At 32.4% G+C, this 26,443-nt stretch overlaps 1 protein-coding gene across 7 annotated transcripts in view; it reads right to left on the bottom strand.

Annotated features, from left to right (window-relative positions):
* LOC128205781 (zinc finger protein 236-like) overlaps positions 1-25,565 on the bottom strand; it is a 73,845-nt gene extending 48,280 nt beyond the window's left edge. For 2 of the 7 annotated variants that reach the window (XM_052907730.1, XM_052907737.1), the window contains exon 1: positions 25,455-25,565. The gene's annotated coding sequence lies outside the window, so the exon portion shown is untranslated. Of the gene's footprint in view, positions 1-1,807; positions 1,898-2,617; positions 2,721-13,016; positions 13,096-20,754; positions 20,975-21,120; positions 21,204-21,420; positions 21,465-25,454 lie in introns of those variants that run through there. The other 5 variants (XM_052907733.1, XM_052907734.1, XM_052907735.1 and 2 more) reach the window with 5 other exon arrangements.
* Between the last annotated feature and the right edge of the window lie 878 nt (positions 25,566-26,443).

Genomic DNA, 26,443 nt, shown 5'->3' with positions numbered 1-26,443 from the left:
TATACATTTTAATACCAATCTCTCATTTTCAAAGATATGAGTAACAGACCCCCTTTGGCCCAACACCTAGTGCCTTCTACAATGAAGTACAGATATACATGTACACAATACTTCTGAGAGAGAGAGAGGGGAGAGGGAGAGCACTTTTAGAAAACATCACTAAACATGGAGTCACAGTGCACTTTTAACAAAATATTGTAATGCATACCTAAATTCCATTAGTGAATAACTTTGGAACACTAATATACATTTATTTATTTTTAAACACAAACATACAACTGTGAATAAGCACTATAAATAAGAAAGACATACTTGACACTTTAAATCAACAACACCCAATGATTCACATATAAATGTCACCTTCACATTCACTTCTGTTTCTTTTTCTATATGCAATTGTCGAGTAATAAACATTGCATGAGCAACAATATATTGATGAGCACCTTCACCCATTCCCTAGTTTTGGCCAGTATATTTGCTTAGCTTAATATAACGAAGGAAATAAAGAACAGTGTGATCAAACCCTCCTACCTGATTGAATAAAACTTGTCAACAAAAAATATAACAGCTTCTAAAGTATTTTCAATTCACCTACAACTATAACAGTAATGGTTGCAATATGTTGTTGTAATGTTGCATCAATGCCATTATCAATCAATTATGAAAAGTTTTGTACATTATTCCGTAACCCCATATTTCTATAGTATTACATACACCCCTTAATTCTTTTGTTTTACATAAAACCCCATATTTCTATAGTACTACATAAACCCCTTAATTCTTAAGTATTACATAAAACCCCATATTTCTATAGTATTACATAAACCCCTTAATTCTTGAGTATTACATAGAACCCCTTATTTCCATAATATGTTGTCACTGAAGTTTAGTAACATGCAGGCTGTTCTAAGGTCTTTGGTTCAACTCCAGCTGCCATCAGGGACCTTTTCAATTTCTCCTTCCTTCATTGTTATTATCATTTTATAAAATATATTTTCTATCATTAAACTTGGTATTGCTAATCAGGTTTTCTAAATTAACAGAATTGTATTTATGACATTTTAAAACTTCCAAAATGTAGGTACTGGGGTTTAATTTAGTGCAACTACCACCCACGCATACCCGTGGTTACCCGGGGTTTCTCCCTGGCACTCCCTGTGCAATGACAGCCTGCAGAATCCCATGCACTATTAAAGTCAGAGACCACAATGCTACCACAAATAAAATAGGTGCAAACCAATTCAGGCTCAATTTTACTCATCAGTCTTATAAAGTGCATGTGGTTGTTTTCGTAATCATTTTTCTTGCTCGAATCACTCATTTGTAATTGTGTAACAACCTTTACCATTTTGATATACAATGATATAATATAATTGTTTTCATGCTCAACCAAGTATTACCCTCCGATAAATATTAACATCAAAAGCACATACTGCAGTATCTTTATATTTATCATGGAATTCCTATGAGCAATAAATAATCCACGGAATTTAATGCGGCTCAAGTCGGAATGAGAAACTATAAACATGAACATGTACTGTTTCATTTAATTTGCCTGCTCATTAGAGCACTTACGGTACATTTTTTCTGCTATGAAGCACACATTAGCAATTATGCTACACATAAACTAGCTCAATGTAAAAACAGCTTTTATCAGTTTGGAAGTATGCCAGATAGCCCACACTATGTACTGCACCAAGCTTTTAATGATAAACATTAACCGAAAAATACATGTTTAAACTAGGCCATACCAAATGTTAAACCTTCTATTAAAAATAAGTAAGAAATCAGCATGTAGCGAACTCACATAGAAATCAAATCCGTGTCATAATTACTGTGTTCATACCACACAACATCCGAAACTTTTGTGAAATGTGAAATGTAAACTGGTTGTAAGTGTCATGCAGATGATATACAAACTTGAAAGGCAATGACTTGAAAAATCAGTGAGGCATTCATCGTTTACATACATTTAACGCACAACGAAATGTACACTCAACTCATGATCATTTGAAATTCCTTTAACCTTGAGTGATTATAGCGTTTATGTACTTTATATGACTCTGGTTATAAACTATAGGTTATGGAGGACAACCCCAGTCAACATATGTTACAAATAAACACACGCTTTAAAACAATAATATCAACAATTGAACAGGCGTGTAATTGTGTAATATGTCTACTCAAAACATCCCAACATGTGCAACATTGTAAATTCATTAACCAATTTGAAAACGAAGTTAAAATTAATATACTGCTGAACATAATATTATGTCTACTCAAAACATCCAAAAATGTGCAACATGTGTAAATTCATTAACCAATTTGAAAATGAAGCAAAAATTAATATACTGCTGAACATAATATTATGTCCGCTCAAAACATCCAAAAATGTGCAACATGTGTAAATTCATTAATCAATTTGAAAATGAAGCTAAAATTAATATACTGCTAAATATGAGCAGTCACCGTAGTTTAAAGATAGATAATTATAAAAAATCACATGCCACAAGCATATATAGCTTCAAGTGACAATATCCTTGCACAGTACATTTTTCATATTTTCAAAACAAAATATCTATAGTGCTAAAAAATCCCCAGATGGTTCAAAACATACCTGGCATCAATTTATCAAATCCTCCACAATTTCTGCTTCAATTTATCAATACTTCAGAGCAACTCACAGAAAACAACCAACAGCAAATTGAGTTGGTAACATTTGGTGCCACATCAAAATGCAACTGGCAATCCCAGATGCCACATTTCTCCTAAACAAACTTATCTAGGAGCACTGTGCATGATGTCGAAAAAAAAAACAATAAATTTCTAGTACATGGTGTAGCTATTGTGCAACACTGCTAGTCCCTGAACTTGCTGCTCTCACTGAGATATTTCTAGTGCACTGACTCTAAGGCAGATTCAGAATGGATATTTCATCCACTTATTAGTTTCTGCAAATGGCTTACAATGAAGTAATTCCAATGGAATTTCTGAGATAAATGATTGCTGTATTAAAATATCCCTCATAAAACCTCTTTTATAGTCTCAAAGGATGATCAGATTGTTAAAAGAGTGAAAACAATTTGATTTTATATAAAAATGAACAGTATTAATTTTCTTCTATGCTTTTTGGTGAAATAGAAAAATTGTATTACATCATTATAAAAACAAATTTTACTTCACTCACGATCACTGAGTTATATTTCCCTAAAATCAAAGAACGCCAAAAAAACACCCTAAAAAGACAAAATTCAATCAATTACAAATGTTCAATAATTATAAAAAAAAAGATGCGAAACTATTAAAATTTGAACCAAGCTGGCTATAACATGTACTCTGCACATCATCTTTATTATATAATGATGAGCATTTGTGGCAAGTTATTTCAAAATCCATCAAGCAGTTCAAGAATTATGAATGGACAAGTGGAGCACTAACGATATGTCTCCCCATTTTTGGAGGGAGACATAATGTAAGTCCAAAGACAAATAGAAAGAAAGAAAATGTAAACAACATATATTTTATACAATGCATGTTGTTTAATTGGAAGTTACCAGGCTAACAGAAAAAGGTGGAACTTGATTCCTCATTAGAGAAAAACCACCTGATCATTGCCACATGTATATCCTACATGTGTAATAGGAATTTAAAAACAGGAGCAGCATAAATATCTCATTAGTCCCTCGTAAGGTACAATGGCTTCTTTACAAGATTTGGAAGCTTCTAATCCAGTATAAGCCTATGTTTACTTCTTGTAAATTATCTTATACAAAATTGCATAAGAAGCAAATCATTTGTCAATAACAGTTAATGTATGCTTTATTTTCCTGGAATTTGTACGCTTTTTTCCCTGGGAATTCAGATATCAGAACTCATTACCAAAATTTCTGAAGACATCTTCACGTAACAGTGCAGTAACAGTGCAGTCAGTTCAGTGTCCTCTTAGAGAAGATTTATCTTTTAAACTTCTCAAAAATGACAGATTATTATACACAAGTTCCAATAAGTTAAAATAATAACATCATTGCACATTATCATATCGTAGATTCACTTTCCAATGAAGTATTTCATATAATCAGTAACTTTAATACTAGAAACAAATTATTGTGTCAATTTGGGTTGAACAAACTTTTCTCAAAGATAATAAGCTTTTCAATATGTTTTTTTTTCAAGGAAATTCCAAATATTTCTCAAGTGTAAAGTACACTCTCTTGGCGAGCATTAATACAGCTACTTTTACATGGTTTCATCTCTTGAATGCAGGAACATTTGGGCCATAAATTTAAATTTGTATTTCCTACATTTTTTATCTGGCAGCCTGAGAAACACTTACATCATAGGCATCTCCAGCATTTGGTATAAGAGGGGGCGCAGCTTTGAACATGAGCCCCCTCCCTCACAACCGAAATATATTAACAGTTTAAATATTGGTAGTGGGTTTTTCTACACCACCATCCCATTACTATGATGAATATTCTTAGTCTAAAATGGTGAAATCTACTTTGACAAAAAAGAAAATTCGGTCAATTTTGGCACCCTCCCCCCCAACTCCCCCTCCCGTCCATCCTAAAATCTGCTGGTACACACAGCAAATGCTTTACATCAAATAAAAGCTTTATATTGGAGTATCCTGCTACCATAATTCGGTGAAAAACAGAAGCTCTTTGGTGAAGATAAAAGTGCTAAGGTTACATGATCGATTTAACCAAGCGGAACTTATTCCTGTATATCTGTACACCAATCCAGCAGGCTTTACATCCTAGCATATTATACACACACACCTCTGAATTTTTTTGCCAAAATTCATGCCAGAATCTTGGCTACAAGTGAAATACCCAGGATTTATTAATTATGAGGAGTATAAAACAATTTGGCAATGACTTTTCACAGAAATTGCAACCATAATTTAGCAAAACAGCAATAAACATCCTTAAAATGCACCCGACTACATTTGATGGAATAGCCTGAAGTATATCCAACTTAACAACACAACTTTTATTATTCAATACAGCTGCACTATCTGATGTTTATTGAATTTCTTAGATGCAAAAGTTTATAGGATTGTACTACAAGGAAACAATAAATAACGGAACAAACCAGGCTTCATTCGGAGAAGTGAACTGAAATTAATGATCTTTGGTTAGATGGTTCTTACACATCAACAATGCCTACCAATTCGTTTAGATGTCATTATATTCACTTGAATAATGATGTTATTAAAATAATAAACAATATATTCAGAAGAGACTCCACTGGTCATCCGAAACCCAACAAAAATGTAATACGATGAATTTCCATGTTTTTTAGATTCTTTAGAAAATAAATAAAGAGCAACCTTATACAAACCTTCAAATCATGGCATCTTCCGTTTGCTGGAACACAAATCCACAGCGTACTGGCTCAAATTAAGATGTACAAAATGTAGGAAAGTGGCATATGAATATTGAGAAATGGCCTGTAGTTACAAAGTTATTACATGAATTTGATTCCACAAAGAGCTCTAGTTTCAATAATCAATATGGAATGATGCCAGTGAAGTCAAAATTTCCATGTGGAATGCAGTTAGCCTCTGCCATTATAGGAATGGTGGAATAATACTTGAGCTTCACTGTTGTAAGATGAAAAATAAAAATGGAGCTGTCAAAAAAGCTTCTTCTTTTTTAAAAGATAACAAATCATTTCTAACTCATGCAATAATCTAATTCATTTTTCTGAGCAAAAAAAAAGAACATCTTTAAGCTGTACGAGCGGCCATCATTCTGCATCACACTTGTTTCTTTTTTAGTGAGAAGAAAAAGGCCATCTACAATCAATATCCATTCTGAAAACCATGTTGCACACGATAAATAAAGCTTTAAAGCTGCTCTCTCACAAAATGACAATACAAGAGATTTCAATAGTTTGGTAAACTGCTGAATTTTTTTTTTCTCTGAAACTGTAAGTAATGCTTTAAGCGCAATTTTCAAAAGCAACTATGTAAACTGCGATCTGCTCTTTTGTCAGCAGTCTTATACTGGGCCACTGGTGTCCAGATATTTACGCAAAAATTGGCTCATTCCAAGACAAAACAAAGTAGTCAAAACACTGTTGATCTACGAGAGTGCAGCTTTAAGTCCATCATGGATTTGTGCTAAACAGAACATTTCTTCCACTCCCCCAATATTGTGCTATTGTACATTCTCTAAATGCTGCAATATAGTAAACCACTTTACAAAATGCATTCGGAGCTCCTCGGCCATTTTTTTCAAAAACAACCTCGGATGTATTTGGACGGTTTACATACTCAAAAAGAGGTACGTTTAAGTCCGCTGCAAGAAGATCGCGTAGTGATTTTATTTAGCAGTTAAACTTTATGACTTTACTCCTGGAAATCTTAATTATGTTTGCAATAATATACTTCACTGGCAATCAGTTTAAACTTAGATCAATTAATACAATTCTAAAACACTACATTTCTAAAATGATTTAATTAAAAAAATTACAAACTACTTTAACTGGTGTACCGGCATACATCCGAGGTTGTTTTCGAGAAAAAAAATGGCCGAGGAGTTCCGAATGTACAAAATGCTACTCATAATCAATATCGTGCCCAGAACATGTTGCACATAGCTAGAGTTTTCAGGTTATCAATAAACTCTTCAATTATATGTTGATCAATTAGCAGAAGTTATGGCCGTTTTTATGGGGACATTTGTCAATACTAGATGCAAGAAAAAATGCTGCTATTAAATGAATTATTGAACAAAACACAACAACTGTCATCCATGACTCATCTATGCACAGTTCAATGACCAGAGAATGATGGAGTATTTGTAGAGAAATTCACATTGTTTCTGTCTGAGTTTGAGACGTTTCTTACATTAATGTAAAATGTTTGCTATCATAAAATGAAACAAAACATTGTTTTTGAGTAATATTGTCTCCTTTTTATTTAGTAAAGGGCGTTAATGGATGGATGCATACTTAAATGACACTTGGTGTTTGCATTTTTGTCGGGGCAAATGCACAGTCAATTGTAACCAAGGCCCCCCCAGGTCCGGGGAATAGCGGGGACATTGACTTTCGGTCCAGCCAACCCTGGGTAAATCCCCGCCCCGGGAAGACAAACTGCTGGTAAAATTCCCGCTAAATGCCCCCCCACCCAAGGGAGCTAATACCCATTCCCCGCTATTTTTGGCGTGAGGACAAAACCACAGCATTCACCTGGCACTGTGGGGCCACCTGGAAGGTAAAAACATGGCCCATTTCCCATGGCTATCCCATGTATATCCCCAGACCTGTGTGTTTGTTTGTGGGGTGGGGGGGAGGGGGGGGGGGGGGCCTGGTTACAATTGACTGCTGCATAGTGACCATGACTGAGGATTTTTCAAATTTTTTGTTCATTAAAATTTTATGAAAATTGTTTGACAAAAAAAATAATAAATAAATTAAGTGTTAAATTTGCAAACTACAGAAAATAAGGCCGGTGGCATATAATAGAGGTCAAAAAAAAAAAAGCAAATATATTTATAAGTCCCAAATTTTCATTTTTATATCATATCATATTTCATAATATTTTCTGCACCATAATTTATATTTAGCACACAATTATGATTTATTGAAATACAGGCTGGATAAGTGAAAATTATTTCATATTTTGTATGCAAACTACTATCATGACTTAATTGTCAACATTTACGAATTGAACAGTCATTCAGCCATTTTTATCAAATATAGTGCCTCCTATCAATAAGTTATGCAACATAATGCTTCAAGTTTCATATGCATTTCAATATCTCCGATAACATCATTTATCTGTATGGGTTAATGAACACTGCATGCCAGGTACAGCTGAAAAAGTGCATCTAGGATGCTCTTACTTCGCAGTGAACTTGTGTAGTTTATCATTAAATTACCTGCTCAGGCAATTGAAGAAATGCATTTCAATTATATGACAACCTTGATACCAAGATTTAAAGTGCATAAAAACTCCAAGCGGACGATATACGCAGATATAACAATATTTTCACATTTTATAGGGCATTTTAAAAAAACAAGAGGGCCTAGATGGCCCTTTATCGCTCACCTGATTGGACAAAGGGGTCTGAAGGTATTGATCGGATATTTAAATACCGGACTTATTTATTTAAAAAGTTACAAAGTACCATATTACGAAGTGCCATAACTCTTCCAAAATTAAAGTTGGATTTATTTACCTTCGTTGTCACAAATCTTGCCACAAAAGAGCTCACTGTTATGCGATATATTTCCACATATTATAGGGCAAATCAGTTTTATACAAAAAAAAACACATTCAAATTATCTTTCAAAGCTGCGTTAAACATTTTATGAGGTATAACATGAACAAATTAGTTTGATTAAAATAGAAATGCAGGCTACTTCATAGGTTTTTAACCTGCACATCTGAGTATATATAATAGTATTATATTCGATACCATATGTTGTCGGTGACATCTGCAAACATTAGCTTCATTTGTTAAGTTGCAATTTGGAAGTTATATTACACTGATCGAATTATCCATACAATATTTTGTACTTGAATGCAACAATAATTAACACGACACAAATAACAGCCTAAATGCTCCGCCCAGTCACTTTGAAATTACAACAAGCCCGCAAGTAATGCACTGGTAAAATGTCTTCAGGGCTTGCTAAAATTCTGAATCTTTTATAGCAGGGCTTGTTCATTAATTTGATGCCATGTATGCAATAGTATAAGAGTTTGGGCTTGTTCACCCAAAAGCCTTTTTCGATGACTGCTTGTTAAGGAGGTTGTAATTTGAAGGAGGTGGTCAAAGTTATCCATTTAATTATACAACAATGTGCTATATTTATAAACCATGTACAACCTGTTCATTGAACATCTAAATGGTAAATGACAACCAGTTTCATGTTGATTAACAAGAGCTGCCACAGAGATATTTCGCCCAACCGGTTTACTATTTCACCTCGTTTGACCAGAATTTTTAAGTTGAATAATAAAGAGCATTTTATATGTATTACATGCAAGATTATTAAATTACCCGACTTAATTAGTTAAGTAGGTTAATGGATAGTCAGAAGCCATTGTACAAAGTTTCAATGCAATTTTATCAAGTACATGTTGTTGCAGTGATAATGACTTACATGTGCCTACATGCAAAACCTTGTCCATTATTTGCATAAATGCCTGATTAATAAATAAAACTGTATGGATGGAAGTTGTCATCTAAATGAAATATGTACATGATGTATTTGCTGAGATATTGACTTCAATGTGCTGATATAAATATTCATAACCTAAACCAAGCAGATACCAGTGCGAGTAATGCTAAAAATCAACTTGAAGAGTTAACCTATGTACATAGCGAACAATTAAACTTTTGCTATTGCGGAACACTCATCAGGTGAGCATTGCAAAATAGACCACAATTTAAAATTCTAAAGTCTATTGACTTCCTGAGATAAAAGTATTGACCCGAACTCTCCTAGCAAGCAAGTTAGTTGACAGTGTCCACTAGTCATATCTGATAAGTATGGTAGACTTGGTAGCCAGTGGTCAGCTAATGGTCAGCTGACACAGTGGTCAATGCAGATATTGGAATTTCTACCTGTGCAGCTGACCACTGCTGTGGATGTACATGTGTACAATGTAAACATGGCACCTTGCCTACTGCTGGGATTGCATGCACATTTTACTGACCACAGGAATTTTATACTGAGCCTCACCAAGGGAAAATGGCCAAGATGAAAATCTTACAAGGCATAGCTTTACGTGGGTCTTAAAACATACATGCAAATGCTCTTATATGGGTGATAATTATTGATGTACAAGTTCTTTATAGGTGATTATTTAAGAACATGTTCTTTATGGGTGGTCATTTTAGAACATGTTCTTTATGGGTATGCATTTAAATCATGTTTTTATGGGCGTTTATTTATGAACATGTTTTTAATGGTACTCATTTAAAACATGTTCTTTATGGGTGCTTATTTAAGAACATATTCAGTATGGCTGATTTCAGTACACATTTTTTGGGGGTGCTTATGATATAAATATAAGTGTTCTTTTTGGGTGCTGATAAATTTCAGTTCTATATTTTGGTGGTTATAATTGAACATGTTCTTTTTGGGTGCTTATAAATGGAGGTGCTCTTTTTAGGTGCTTATAAGCATATATGTTTAATCACACCGAGCACCAGCAGTTTAAGGTACCACATGACCTGAAAGCCTCATCACTTGGCCGAAAATGTTTGTTGTACCCTTCATTAGTCCGTTGGAATATTAGACTGAATATAACAACTATCCTCACATTATCATCAACACATCAGACCCACACTGTTAATTTTGGGAGAGTAAATTGCTGCAGAAAACAGTGATTTTTTTTAACAGTTGGATGTGACAGGGGAATGTGTGTCAGGGATTGGAAAAGTACAGTGACATTATATTTACCTTATTGAACTACCATCGTGACTTTTCAACACTGAACTGCACAGAAAGTTCTAGGGCCTAAAAAAAAAATACATTTGGTTCGGGTTACCCGACCCTACCTACGGAATAGGCGCTGACCCTATCGTTTTTATAGTCATTTGAAAAAAAAATTTGAAAAACAAAAAAAAAAAAAAAAAATTTTTTGTTCTTTTTTTTGGTGCTTTTCAATATGTAGTTTAAAACCTTAAATGCTAATATAGACGATAACTAACACCATTCTCCAATGATGAAAATGACATTCTTATATAAAGTCTAATAAAAAAAAAAAAAATATAAAAAAAAAAAGCCTACCTACCCTACCTATTTTTGAAAAGGATGTAACCCTAACCAAACATTTTTTTTTTAGGCCTAGTTAATTTTGGGCAAGTAATATTGAGGTCAGTCATTGAGGGCTGATTTCAGAGATTGTGGAAAAGCACCATGTTCTTGGCATTATTTTAACTTTGGCAAGTAGTATTAAATATGAGATTCACATGAATGATGATGCTCATTTAGCTATACTGTCTTTCGGCTTATCCCATGTTCTTGTTTTCAATTTTGTAATTGAAGCAGAACAAGAGGGTAACAATTTTACAAATATGATGTTTACAAATGTGAAAAGCATGAATTCGGGACTTTTAGTGCCTTTTACACTCAAACGATGTACTATAATGCAATATTTCTCTTCATGGATGTTGGTTAACTGTGGCATGTGGTTAGTTTAAACTTATTTAATTCTACAATGATTGCGAAACAAGCTATTGCAACTTATATTAATCACTCTCATTGGCACAAATGTTGCCTAAGAGTGTAGTCTTGTGTTGTGGGGGGAACTAGAGTAAACGGAGAAAACCCACTTTTCCGGCTTGGTGACCGATTTGGTTGTCCAGGCGGCTAAGAATTACGTAGATTCTTTGTGTTGGTTTTCACTAAAACCCAGTTGCCTTTATAAACCTGGTTTTCACTAAAACCTAGTTGCCTTTATAAACCTAACTACAACCTTGAACATTTTATTTTATTTCTTCTTTTTTTCTAAAATTGGTTTGTTTTCATCTTTTCTCTCTGAAATTCTTTATATATTATCAACAGTTCCAATAAATTCAAGAAAATTATATCAGAAATTAAAATTAACTTACATTATTCAGAAACATGTTTTTTCAATAAGCTGATTTCATATCCAAAACACTGGTTTTATTATTAATTTTGTTTTTGTTAATTGACGGTACAAACAACACACTGTCACTATTAACAATTCAGCGTGTTTTCTTGTGTATAATATATCATTTTCAACTCTGGTCTGGTTTTCACAGATTGCAACACAATAAACAAACTTATTAAACGCTACTTAATGACATGTGTTTAAACATCCGCTGGAGTGTTCAGAATCTTTGAGTGATATTATATTTATCATGGTTACATATGACTCTTTTTGGGAGATCAGCATTTTGTAACAAATATAATTACATTTCATTTATCATTTTCTTATGATACTTGTTTTAAATATCAATATCTGGGGCTTTTCATTGAGTTATATTTAATTACAGGTTGACCATTGAATGGTCAAAAAGAATATCTTTTTGCTCTACGTGGTTAATATTTAATCAATGGAAATCAGGTCCTTTATAGATTTCAAAGATTTTATGGTCCTGGCCGCATTTTTTATTTCAAAATAGATTGATATTAAGTTTCTTTTGTTTATCAAAGTCTAAAATTAATCCATTCTGAATAGCATTACTAACACAAAATTAAAGTATATTTTTTCACATTTTTCAATAATTATTAACAATTTTCAGCGCTCTTATATAAAGCTTTGATGCTGTTTTATTATTGAAAAACAGCATTAAAATAGTTAACTTTTCACAAAAAATTACGAATTTGATGTCCTACCCATTAAAACAAGAACTGTCCATTCAATACCGTGAAAACATTTCAACCAATTATTACGCAATACCTTCAATTTCACAGAAACAAAACAATAACAATCAATCAAAATAGCAAAATTGTCCAAGAGCGGAATGTATTTTAATAAATATCATAAACATAATCATTCATTGTCAGTACAGCTGTTCCCAGCCAGAGCTTACATAAACTTTTAAGCAAGCGCTTAAAATTGAAACCATGACTATGAATACATATATAATTGTAAAGTATACTTTTCAATTGACATCAATGTGAGTTTCTTACTCCTAAATGTGTTCGTGAACAAAGGTGCTCTTTACTACTCAACTGAATTGTTGAATGACAACCAACGTCATGGTTATTAAAACACAGAACAAAGTTATACAAAAAATCATTAGACAATTGTTCGAAAAACAAAAGAAAAAATGTCAAAATCATCAACTGTAAAATATTTATCTCTTAAACCCTACAGGATGTTAAATGTACATTCAAATAACTTGAATTCATAAAATTTGACGCAAACAAAATTCATGAAATAATATGAATTTTATCAACATTTAACAAGAGCTAGCATGAAATCATTCATGTACAAAATATCTATTAAAATTTCATCAATATTTGCAAATGAATTGAAAATCATGAATAAACCATAGCGAAAAAATGATTACCTTACAGTCACAATTCTGCACTCCACTCGCTTCAAAACTCTCGCTATCAGTAGAGTAGGCAGTTTTTCAATACACGCAAACATCCATTTCCAATTTCATTCAAGTGCAGATAAAACATACACAATACGTGATGACAAAAAATATTGATTCCCTGTGCTTTATCAATTCTTCTTTTTACAATATTCATAATTTAATGAGTTTAGCTATTCCTTCCAAGTCACCTATGTATTCAATTGCATCAAACAAATCGCACATGAGCAAACTTGTTTTTCTGTCCTCGTCTTAAAGTTTATGCTCACAAAACGTGAATGCCTGTAAGAGCTGCAATAGAAATTTTCTTTAAATTGCAAACAGTCTTTGATGTACACAAAACTCATTCGTTTCTAATCTCTTGAAAAATCTTTACAGTTGTAAATTTAAATTGAAACACAATCATCCTTATGAATGGTAAATGGCTCAATGCGTTTGTCGTAGGTTAACTATCTCATTACAGTTCTATTCTCTCGTCATTCACAATTTGATATTCTGCGTTAGCTCACAGTGCATAGGTTAAGTATGTTACGCGTGTTCCAAATTACGACTGGTAACGTTGCACAACGTGATTGCCTCTGTACAAAAGCCCATCATTCAGCGATTACTGACAAAGCCCCATGGAATCTGCCAACCCGATGCTCCAAGTTACACCCACATGTGCCCACATTGATGCAAGCCCCCTTTTTTCGGCAATAATCCTACCAGCATCCACAAGCTCCTAAATCAACCAATCGGAAGGCAGTGTTTATAAACTGACCCCTCCCCAAGTTTTGGGACATAAAAGAGACCATTGAAGGGGTCAGTTATGGACATTTGTACTGCTGAATTTCTGGCCCTTTATTCAATGCTATTGGAGGGGCTTAAATATAAAACCGGGTATTAATAGTTGTATTTGCATTTGAAGGAGCATCAAATAAAACAGGATTCAACGGTTTCAATACCATATGATATGGTGGAGAAATGAAAATTATGTAATAGTTTAAACATATATTCGGTTAAATCTCAATGATTGAGATTTTACAAAATATATTCCAACTGACTTAAAAACTTATAACCAGATTTTTGCAAGCAGGAAACCAGTTTTTAATGTCAATATTGTGTATAAAAATGTCTTAACAACTAAGAGTATATAGTATTGAAGGCCGGAATTTAATAGCTTGAAATATGGGTTATTATCAAAAAAAAAAATATATGATCATGTGTTAAATAGAAACATTAAAAACATTTTTTTTCCATATAAAGAATTTGGAATATGATATAGCATTTAATATTATTTGACATGCGAACTACAAATAATAAATCGAGACAGGTCTTTTTGTTTGTCAAACAATATGAAAATGATGGTTATTAAGACTGAACATTCATGACATGATGAACTGCATTATAGACATTCTAATTTTATTTAAAAATCATTTTCATTTCGAAAAAACACATTTATAAAGGCTTATATTTTTTCATCTGTTTGGAAATCATATGTTTTTGTTTTTTTTGTTTTGATCATTAGTGAATTGAGAAAAATAAAAAAGAAGAAGATTTATTATGCATGGAAACCAGTGTTAATAGACTGCTGACAAAAAAACAGATTTCAGATTTTTATATTGAAGTTAAAAAATTGATGTTTTATGCATTTTTCTTAAACCCTTAGTAACGTTAGCTATAAAACATTGCAATCTGATGTTTTACCAGCAGTCTTGTATCACTGTTTGCAGATATAATAATGTAAAAATTGGCTCATTCCAAGACAAAAAATAAAAATGTTGTCAAAATGGTAAATCTGTGAGAGTGCAGCTTTAAGTGACATAATATATGTTATTTATGGTCAATGATTAAATACTACTCAGTACTTTTTTGTATTTTCTTTCTTCAGTAACTATGTTTCTAAATAATTTGACAGTTACTCTGACAACTGCATTAAAAGGTTCGTAATAATTATATATGCAAATTCGTATGACAGTAGAACTTTACACCAAGCAAGGCTGAATAGGCAAAGCGATTTTAAACTTCAATGTAATTAAACAAGTTAGTACATTTCTGCGTTTAAAACATGTGAAATGTGAAATACGCTTAACACCATTGTTTTTATGACAGAAAAACTTTCCAGTTTAAAGTACACGCCTAATTAAACAACTAGGCCAATGCACAGTAGTAGCATAACAAGGACTTTTTGATGTATGAATATTATTTTCAGGTTACCACATTAGTCAAGACTTAATCATCTAAACTGAGCCACTAAGTTTTCAATTTGAATAATTAAACCTTCAGTTGTTTAGTAACACTGGAGAATTAAAGATATTAAGCAAATTTATAACCTTAGAGAAAAAGACAATCATTGCGCACCGATCATTAATGTGACCATAAAATACGGATACAATTGTATATAATGTATATATATGTGGCAGACTGGTTGACTGGGGTAACACACTTGACTGTCCATCCAGTGGTCGCAGGTTCGATTCCCCACCACATCACAAAAATACAAATTGTCTTCAGGGAGGGACGTTAAATGCAGGGGTCCCGTGTGGCAGTGCTATACACTGGTTCTCTTAAGCTTAAGAACCAGGGTAGCTCTAACCAGTGTTACATTCTGTTTGTGCACTATTCTCAAAAACCCTAAATAGACTAACAATCATATTGGAGCACTCTCAAAATAGGCCTTGCACGAGCGCAAATTTAAATAAGGTTACACACCCCAACCTATATAGAGATCACTTCAAGTTGACAAGTCAAGCCATGTGAATTAATAATACACATATATAATTTATTTAACCTGATACAACAATATGTAGATAAAATTTCACCTCACAATCTATGCCATCTGGTAGTATTTAATAGTTATTTTCCCCGCATAATAATTAAACCTAAAATAATATTTTAACAACTTGGCAAAAAATTTATATAAAAGCTCACAAACACTGCTATTAAAAAAGTATGGATTTTATTTTTGCAAAAAAGAAAAACAACTATTCTCAGATATGATATAAAAGCGCACAAACCCTGCTATTAAAAAAGAATGGATTTAAAAAACAAAAAACTCTCAGATTTCAACCAAATTTACCATCTTTTGTGATAATAAGTCAAAATGATAGGCGCAATTTTGAATGCAAAACAACATGACTATCATCTCGTCATGCAAGGAATGTTATTCACCGATTTTTCATATGATCAAGGCTAATGCACATTAATTCCCAAGGTTTTGAAACACTGCCAAGTATTTCGTTATTTTTGGTTCGTGATCACACGCAGATATTTTAAATTCAATTATGAAGTATAATAATTGCAAACAATAACAATCAATATGTAGCTTTAACATTGTCATTATTTGTAATAGATCATTGAACTTTACTGTAGTTGGTAGTGCAGTTCTGTGAACGACCTCAAGTTTTTTTTAAATGCATGATCAATACAAAAAAGAGAATTATAAATTCAGGCTGTTTGCCAGAATATAATATATTTGTAGCTTTGACATTATCATCATTAATTATAGCTTGTTGTGATACTGCAGTGCAGTTCTGTGAACAGCCTCTAGCTCAATTGGTTAAGGTTTTTTTTAATGCATGATGACCTTGATGCATTTAAAAAAAACTTGGTCGTTCACAGAACTGCACTACCAGCTACAGTAAATATCCAATATCAGAAAGAAACAAGGAAATATGTCTCCACATGAATACGAGAGACGTTATGATAAATTCAAGCTGTTTGCCAGAAAACAATATAATTTATATCAAATAATTGATGAACAGTGAATCTGCAACATTTGTTCATTTAACAATGAGCAGCTACATGTGTAAGTTCCATATTTAAAAAGATTGAACACCAACGCTCATAGTAAATACATCTGGCTCCAATTTATCGCAACTTCTTTAGTCCTTTATAAACAGGATTAAGCTAAGCTCATTTTTTTTTTCAATAGTTTGCGTACTATTTACTTATATATATATATACTCTTTATTTCCACCCGTAAGTGATTTCACAATTATAGGAATGAACATATTTACAACAATACAAACAATCGAACAATGCATTTGAAAGAAGTAAGGAAGAAAAGTACAATAGTTTATATTATATTATGCATTTTGGCTAATTGAAATAAGCTATTTAACATTTTTTAAGCTTAAGAAGTTTCAAGAAATTTGGACCTGAGGAACAAGGGACATAACTCAACAATTATTACAGCAAAAGCCATGCTTCACATGTGCATATTGATTCAGGCAACATGTAAACCAACTTTCATTAAAATATGTTTCAATGTTTCAATATGTGACAATGTTAATTAAAAAATGGTTTCAAACCATGTGGTGAAGTTCTTACATGCTAATGCCACTGTCACAATAAAACCAAGACATCTCATTATTTAGCTTATGTCTTTTTGATACATGCCATGCAACATTTCCCCCATTGGTCCGCCTAGCTTACTTGCCACTTGGTACTCCTACCTTAATTATGACCCACTTGGTACGCCTCTCTTATAAGTAACTTGGTATGTCTAGCTTATGAGTCACTTGGAACACCTCTCTTTTGAGCCATTTGGTACGCCTAGCTTGTGAACCACTTGGTATGCCTCTATTTTAAGCCACTTGGTACGCCTAGCTTGTGAACCACTTGGTATGCCTCTATTTTAAGCCACTTGGTACGCCTAGCTTGTGAACCACTTGGTATGCCTCTATTTTGAGCCACTTGGTACGCCTTGCTTGTGAACTTATTGGTACACCTCACTTTTGAGCCACTTGGTACGCCTTGCTTATGAACTTATTGGTACACCTCACTTTTGAGCCACTTGGTACATACTATTTTGAGCTGATTCAGGTATGCCTTATACTTTGAGCCACTTGGTACATACTATTTTGAGCTGATTCAGGTATGCCTTATACTTTGAGCCACTTCCAGGTACATACTATTTTGAGCTGATTCAGGTATGCCTTATACTTTGAGCCACTTCCAGGTACATACTATTTTGAGCCGATTCAGGTATGCCTTATACTTTGAGCCACTTCCAGGTACATACTATTTTGAGCTGATTCAGGTATGCCTTATACTTTGAGCCACTTCCAGGTACATACTATTTTGAGCTGATTCAGGTATGCCTTATACTTTTGAGCCACTTTGTAAGCCTTATAGTATTGAGACTGGAAACTGCTTTCAGCTCCGTGTTGTTTTCATGTGCATTACAATTAACGACTTCATGGGACCAAGTCATGTTAATTTCCTGCTTGTTAAGAAACAAGGAAGTATTTACTTTTAAATGCACCAATGATATTTGTTGCAACTGTGGTATTAGAATGAGGTTTTTATGATTGCTATTTTAAAATAAATAGCAAGATCATTGTAAAGAATATAGAAACAATGACTTATTAAAATCAGAATTCATGAAAGAAACCAATTATGCTAATTTCATGAGGAAAACCCTCCTTCACCTTCACCCTCCTACAACCCCCCCCCCCCCCCCCACCTAAATCCCTCCCCCACCACCCAACACCACCAACAGATAATATTTACTGAATCACGATGTACACTATATTTTATGCATTTTTAAAACAAAGGGCCATAACTTACATTATTATATCAGATACCACAGATTTTGATCTTAAACCCCAAATCAGCCCCTAAGGATCATCTACCCTATGATAATGTTGAAACGAAGATGAAACACTTCCAACAATAAGTTTATACACAAGATCAATAGTTTAAAGCTGCACACTCACTGATTGAAAGTTTTGACAACTTTTTTATTTTTTTTCTTTAAACGAGCCAATTTATGCGAAAAGTGCATGAAACCCAGTGATATAAGACTGCTGACAAAAAATCAGATCGCAGATTTTCATATTTATCTAAATAATTGATGTTTTATGCATTTTTCTTAAACTGTTAGTCAAGCTTTTAGCCATAAAACATTAATTTTCGAATGGAAAAATGAAAATCTGCGATCAGATCTGTTGTCAGTAAACTTATATTATTGGTTCGCAGATATTTACACAAGACAAAAAATAAAATTGTTGTCAAAACAGGAAATCTGTGAGAGTGCAGCTGTAAGATATAATACAGGAAACAATGACCTCATAACTTGAAATAATATCATACTTTCATCATGAGATTTCTAACCTATATTGGGACAACATCAACACAAGGATTAATTATAAGCTCTTAAAACCGATCTTTGTCAACCAAGTCAATGAAATCATCGGTGAACAGGACATCCTATATTCACTGCACACAAGTGCATGCTTCCTTATTTTATTGTTTAACTAGAGTTCATGATCAAGAAAACACTTCAAATACAGATCCTTGATCCTGGAAGCAATATTTGAGTAAGTTAAATTACTGCGTAGGTGCATTATAAAATTATTATTAAGTAGGGATACAAACAAATAGCAAAATTGATATTCGAGTATTTGGTGTTTTTTCGACCAAATATTCCTAATACAAGCCAAACAAGTCCAACTATGATATATAACAAAGCTTAACACCGAAGCTTAAATGGTGTAAATTATAACCTCAGGCTACATTCAGTGGATGTATGAATTTACATCACATAGATATCAATAACTCCTTATTAAAACTGGTGCAGTCTCGTTTCACTGAAATAATTATAACGCTTGTCACGTTTTTACAAGATTTATTACGCAACACTTTAAAGTTGTTTACTAAAAGTGTTTACGATTTATACTTTCAAATGATTAACACCTTAATATTTGAGCATAACAGCTCTTATTCCAAGACAATTCCAAGTTTATATTTAGTCCAATGGCATGGCAGTTTTTTTTCAACCTTGCTGTACATTTTCGTACATTATGATGCAGTGAACCATTATCGATTTTAATGAGGTGAATGGGAAGATTTAAACAAGGCTGGGTCATCAACACTGTATGTAATCGGCTTGACAACCCAAATTATCAATATCTGTCAATCCAAAACTGGATTGCAATAAAAACTGGCACACTATATCTTGGGTTGCTCTAACAAATATCATAGGAAAAAATATTTTTTACCTACCTTCCCTATATTTCTTTTTGAGATGTTAGCGGAAACAAGAATTTCTATATAATCAAGCTAATTGAAAACTATGGTTTGGTTATATATAACACTTCATGGAACTTACCTTCCATTGAATCTAACCAAAATATTCCAAAGTTCATGTAACCTTGAACTTTTTACGGGCCAAAAATTGGCACATAGGCATGGTGACGTAATTCCGCAATTTGAGATTGTTTATATACATACATGTCTTAATGTGACATATTTTTATTCATATGCAGTTTGTTGAACAGATATTCGCTTGATCTTGATAAAATTTCATTTGTTAGGGTTAAAAATGCTCCTCTATTGATGTTATTAGAAACTAGAACATTTGGTACTTCAAAAATGACTTGATACATCCAAATATCGACACCTTGTTCTGAGTTATGCACTTAATCAATAACAATTACTTAACGAAAGATACGAAAGCAAAATCAAAATATATGCATTCAATAACAGTACTGAATCAACATGTTCAGTTCAAACACAAATCAGTAAAATATTTAATGTTAAATAAAATATTAAGTTTACATTACAAACCTTAATGATATTAAACATAAATCTTACAAAAAAACACGAAACAGTATCAATAGAATAATACATACCAAATTTTTTTCATAATTTTCAACTATATAATTGTGTATTAACTCAGGTTTAACAATTGATATACATTTCAATGGCTGAAATAACTTACGTCTTTTTTTTATTTCCTGGTCTCCAAAGTTATTTACAACTCACTGAGCACTGACAGGTTAAGTATCATTTCCTCACCAAAACCACTGCCAATATGATTACTTCAAATCTTAAATTTCATTCTCAAGCTTCGAAATGATTATAAATTTGCCATACCACCATGCATTTAACTACATCCAAATAATCTGTTCCCTGCCAAAGTACTTTTAAAACATACCTCACTGCATCATAAAACAGTAATTTTTAACAAACTGTGAGCGCTTGCCCCTCTTAAACAAGAAAACACTTGGCCCTTATCCTTGAACACAGCTAATATAAAACAGATTAAAAATTAACTAGAGCATACATTGAAAAATATACTACGTACAGCATGGGCGCACTCCGCATATATACATACACTGAAGTTATGTACAATCCTGCTCTTTAACAGGGAGGGGTATTTGTTGAAATTAGCAGAAGTGATTCCTTCCCTTTAAAAGAATCATGAATAAACTGTGCTATGAGATCAAACACTTCTGTGCACAGGGAAGAGGAGGAATTTACCAATAGTTTAGATCACAAGTATGTATAACAAGAATGTTGTTGCAATGAACAGCTTCCACCTTTGCAGCATGTATATATGTGCATACAAGAGGAGTTACTATACACAAATCAGATTACTGGCAACCTTAACGTGACCTAAATTTCCACCGATAGATCTGTTTATACATTGCCATAAATGCATATAAATATCCCCCTCGTTTAGGCTATGTAAATATAATGCATTTCAAAGAGGTCTATTAAAGATTCACTGAGCCGATCCTTGTTTATGGATGTTTGTGTTATACTGCGGGTGAATAATACACTGAACATATTGTGCACTTAAAAGTAAAAGCTTGAGTGATAAATGTATGGTTAAGCTTCGCTCAATAAATACGTATTTCAAAATATAGTAAACGGTTCTAGCACATGACATTTTAAAGATCTGAATATCATGTCAATAAAATGACATTCAGAATATCTCTATATATATATATATATATCTTAGTTTTTGCTTTTAATGCAAACTTTTTTAATTTTCTACTAGAAAAAATATTATTAATGAAACATGTGTTATATATAATATGATTCACTAGCGGATCCAAGAGTTTGGGTGGGGGCTGGGGGGTGTTGTGGTGGTTTTTTTTTTGGATGGGTTTCACCCAGCGCACGGCCCCCTAAAATCCTCAAAGATTACTTTTCAATAAAGTAATAAAATTCTACCGAAAAGCACTATTTTTGACAATAAATCTGTAGAATGTTATTGAGGGGTTACACTCTAAAACCCCCTACCAACACTTCAAACCCAATTATCTTGAACTATTCATTGGGGCAATTATTTAGAACTTCATTAAAATTTACAACGTTGCTAACAGCATTGTTGTTAACATTAAAAGTTATCTATTGTTGTAACATTCTCAAAATACTACGATGAAGCAGTTCCGGCCGAAACTACTACATATAACAAATATTTCAATATAAGACATAAGTTCTAGAGCAAGAAAGATTTGAAAGTTGACAACAATTACGTTAACAATGTCAATGGTCCGAATCAGAAACTATAGGAGAGTTAAAAATAAAAATAAGATTCTGTAGAGAACACGGTTTCAAATTGTCGTACTAAGAATAACTATTACATCATGTTTTCGGGAACTTGCAAATAAACCTTAATCATAATTTTTAACTGCACTTCTCAAAGGATCGTTCTGAATTTATTTCTCAGAATGAATAATATTTAAGTACTAATAAATGGAATATACTACATACTAAAATGGATAAATAAGTGAATACAATTGGAAAAATTGGCACCTAAATCTTTCCATATGTAAAAGCAATATACCGTTTAATAATTTACCAAATATTTCATTCCACATTAGAACACCATTTTAAACAATAAATTTCTTAATAATAACATTCTTTTTTGAGCTGTGAATATATTACTATGAACAAACCACCACTTTAAAGAAAAAACACTGCTCTTAAAGGAAACTGAAAATATTAAATGTTTAAAAAATGTTATCTTTGTAATGTCAATTTATAGTTAAGTGTCCTCTTACCATATCTAAAATTGCATAGTTCTCCTCTTTACACTTAAAATTGCTTAAGAGAATGTGCATGAATAATTAAGATAATGTGCTAAAAACGAAGACAGGAAACAAGAACAATGGGCGTGTACACAATCGCTCATCAAACAAGTGTCGTTACTCAACAACGAATTAAGCCGGAGTAACAAACCTTTGAATACAAGCCCATATTGTCTTAGGCAACATTAGTACCAAGTTTCATTTGAAAATCTTGAAAGTGACATCCTTATTCAAAATCAATACATACACATGTAAAACAAACATAAATTTTGAGTGATAGACCTTTTACTACTAACTACATAATGCATTTATAGAAAATATTAATTACTGATAACAAGATTGTAACCATGTATTTAAAGTTGCACTCTCACAGATTGAACGTTTTGACAACTTTTTTTATTTTTTGTCTTGGAACGAGCCATTTTTTGTGAAAATCCATGGAAACCAGTTATATAACACTGATGACAAAAATATAGATCGTAGATTTTTAAATTTATGTTCAAAAATTGATGTTTTATGCATTTTTCTTAAACCGTTAGTTAAACGGTTTCAGCCATAAAACATTAATTTTCGAACGGAAATATGGAAATCTACGATCTGATTTTTTGTCAGCAATCTTATATCATTGGTTTGCAGATAATTACGCACAAATTTGCCCTTTCCATGACAAAAAATAAAAAAGTTGTAAAAATGGTAAATCTGTGAGAGTGCAGCTTTAATAGCTGAAAATGCAAAAATATTAAATGATGGTGAATGCTAAAAGATTTACTGTGATCTACTATTATAAGTCTCCTTAGGTAGAAATACCTTGTTTTATTCACATTTTTTTCAAATAAAATTCGGCATCCTTCATAAGAACCATTGTTTTCGACATTTATTCAACATTTAACGACTATCAAAACAATATTATTAATTGTGGTAGATCTTATTTGGGAGTAAGAAAGCATCTTTAATATTTTTAGTATACGCCAAGGTTAAACTTCTTGCACAAAGCTCCCATCAAGGCTAAAGCTGCACAACAGCTAATTGACATTACCTTGTGAAACACAAACATTTTTAGCTTAAAATAGCACATATTAACATAATGACAAGTGCACTTAGGATGCACTTATTCAAGTTGAAGGTTTTCAAAAAAGGGAACTAACTGATCAGGCATTACTTGCACAGCCAAGTAGGTCAGAAATATGTCTTTAATTTAGTCTTGTTTTAGTGCTTTTTATGCATATAATCTTTGAAACTAAGAGGATTTTTCTATCTGAGTTGATGATTGTGTAAGAGTTAAAGTGACTCGCTCATGGTATGTAAAATGCACTTTTTTTAAATTATGAAATAAAGTATGGCAAATCATAAGGAGTGTTAAAACAAAAATACCGAAAGCTGGAACCCTTCAAAAAATGTTGATATTTACTCAAATATCGTCTTTGAAGACCACAATTATCATTAGCGTTTATAACGTAATTGAAAATTAATTATGACAGTGGTGCTGTGTCATTGGTTGAATGACATTATCATGTGATGTTATCAATGTGTCCGTAACAAGTCAACATATCCACCATTTTTGTTAAAGTCCCAGTGGCCATGTGGACTAGCCGGCAATTATCTAATTTTTTCTTGACATTACCGGCGTGTGTTCCCACCCCACTTAAACCAAACAAAATTTTTATGCTATAACTGTAATTTTCTGCAATTTCTATATCACAGAGTAAAATAATGATAAAATAAGTGTTTCCAGATGCATGACCAGGAAAACTTATTTTATGTCCGAAAACATGAGCGAGTCACCTTAACTGATTTGCTGAAAAGCGAAAAGGTTCTAAACAATATCAAATAATAAAGCCGATAGAACAGTTTTGCTCTCATTTAATTAATAATAATAATAATAATCATTACAAAATAATATAATAATTAATTATCATTACTCAAAGATTGGAGACAACATTAACTATGTTATATACAACTCTCTTACTCTATCTATATAACAAACAATCATAATTTGTCGATACAAATTCAAAACAAGTTCCTGTATCAACTAGTATAAACATTTCCTCCTACGTACATTTGTTTATCAGTAAACTAAATCTACACATGTGCGTTTCATGATAAAAACCTTGTCCTCATTTTTCCTTTGACTTAATGGGGAGAGTTTAATGTACTTTCACATATGAAGGAATTAAATCTGAACTTGTGCAAATTTGAAGTCAATACCCTTACAAAAGAAGCGGTTATTTTTTTATGGAGAGTAATTTGATCACTCAAAAGCAAGAATGAAGTGATATTTGATAATGATATTTTTTAAGCTTACAATAATTCATGTTTCTACGTCATCCAATACTACTAAAATATAAAGACCACCTTTAAATCACAGTATAAATGCTTTATATATACATACATATATATATATGAATATGTACTAAATATCCACAATATATCACATTGTATAAATCATGACTAGGAGAATTTCTAAATCTTCCATTGGCTTGAATAAATGATCTATTCACACTCAAACTGCACTGCGTTAAAATTAACAATGCTCTATTCATATAAAAAACAACACTTAATCATCCCACAACTTACAATAAGAATAAACTTTTTAACTTACGTATAGCTAGAAGATCTCTTTCACAATATAAAATATCCCGTAAATATGCTGGTATAGGCTCCAACGTAAATACTGTACAGATCTTACACTCTGAGTGCAATGAACCAGCCCATTCATCTAACAGGAGTGCAATATATCGTGAGAGCTAACATCTACTATAGGGCACAAGTTTTTTTCAATATCATGTACAGTGGTATAGAATAGGGCACAAGTTTTTTGAAAAAATGCCTTCAAGTATGTAATAAGAGTATAATCAATATGATCTAAAGCCCTGTGCTCTGCTCTGCGCTGCTGTATATTTGTGCGCTGGAAAAACTCGCATTATCTCCCAGCAAACATTATAGTAAAACAAGTCTTAAAATAGTTTTGACAATGTGAATTGGTTCGAGGTCAGGCAAAAATAATTATGAAGTATGCAGTTTATTTTAAGAACAATTTTTCAAGCTGCGTAATGTGATGTTATGAAAGTAGATTTTGGAATTAAAAACAGCTGTTTTTGTGAACAGAAAGATTTAACACAGTTAAGAATGATAGAAATAGATTGATATGTAAAGAAATACAAACTAGTCTATTTCATATTAAAGTTAATTGAATAAAGTTCAGAAATATTCCTTAGATTAACAAAGTAGAGTATGGTCAAAAAGCTTGACCATAATATTCTTTCCCATGAGAATTAAAATTTAGTTAAACTTATAGTTTCCAATCAAAATTTCTTAAATATGATTTTGTATTGAAATAAAGAATGTTAAAAACAAAATTACATTTATTTTTGTGTCCAGCAAACTTTATCAGAAAATTACACCAATGTAAAGTCTCTTAAAGTGGATTGTTTTCATAAAGGCATTGAACATACAAATTGAAAAAGATCAAAGTTTTCATAAAATATATAACTTTCTTTCTTAGACCAATACATATTTATTTGTATTTTTCGGTATCATTGTGCTGATAATCTGATAGTATAGCTTGTCCAGTACTGAACTTCAGGAAGT

The sequence above is a fragment of the Mya arenaria genome, chromosome 10, assembly GCF_026914265.1.
Source record: "Mya arenaria isolate MELC-2E11 chromosome 10, ASM2691426v1".
In the NCBI taxonomy this organism is placed as follows: domain Eukaryota; kingdom Metazoa; phylum Mollusca; class Bivalvia; order Myida; family Myidae; genus Mya; species Mya arenaria.
Note: the sequence above shows the minus strand (reverse complement) of the source record. Positions and strands in the feature narration are given on the sequence as shown.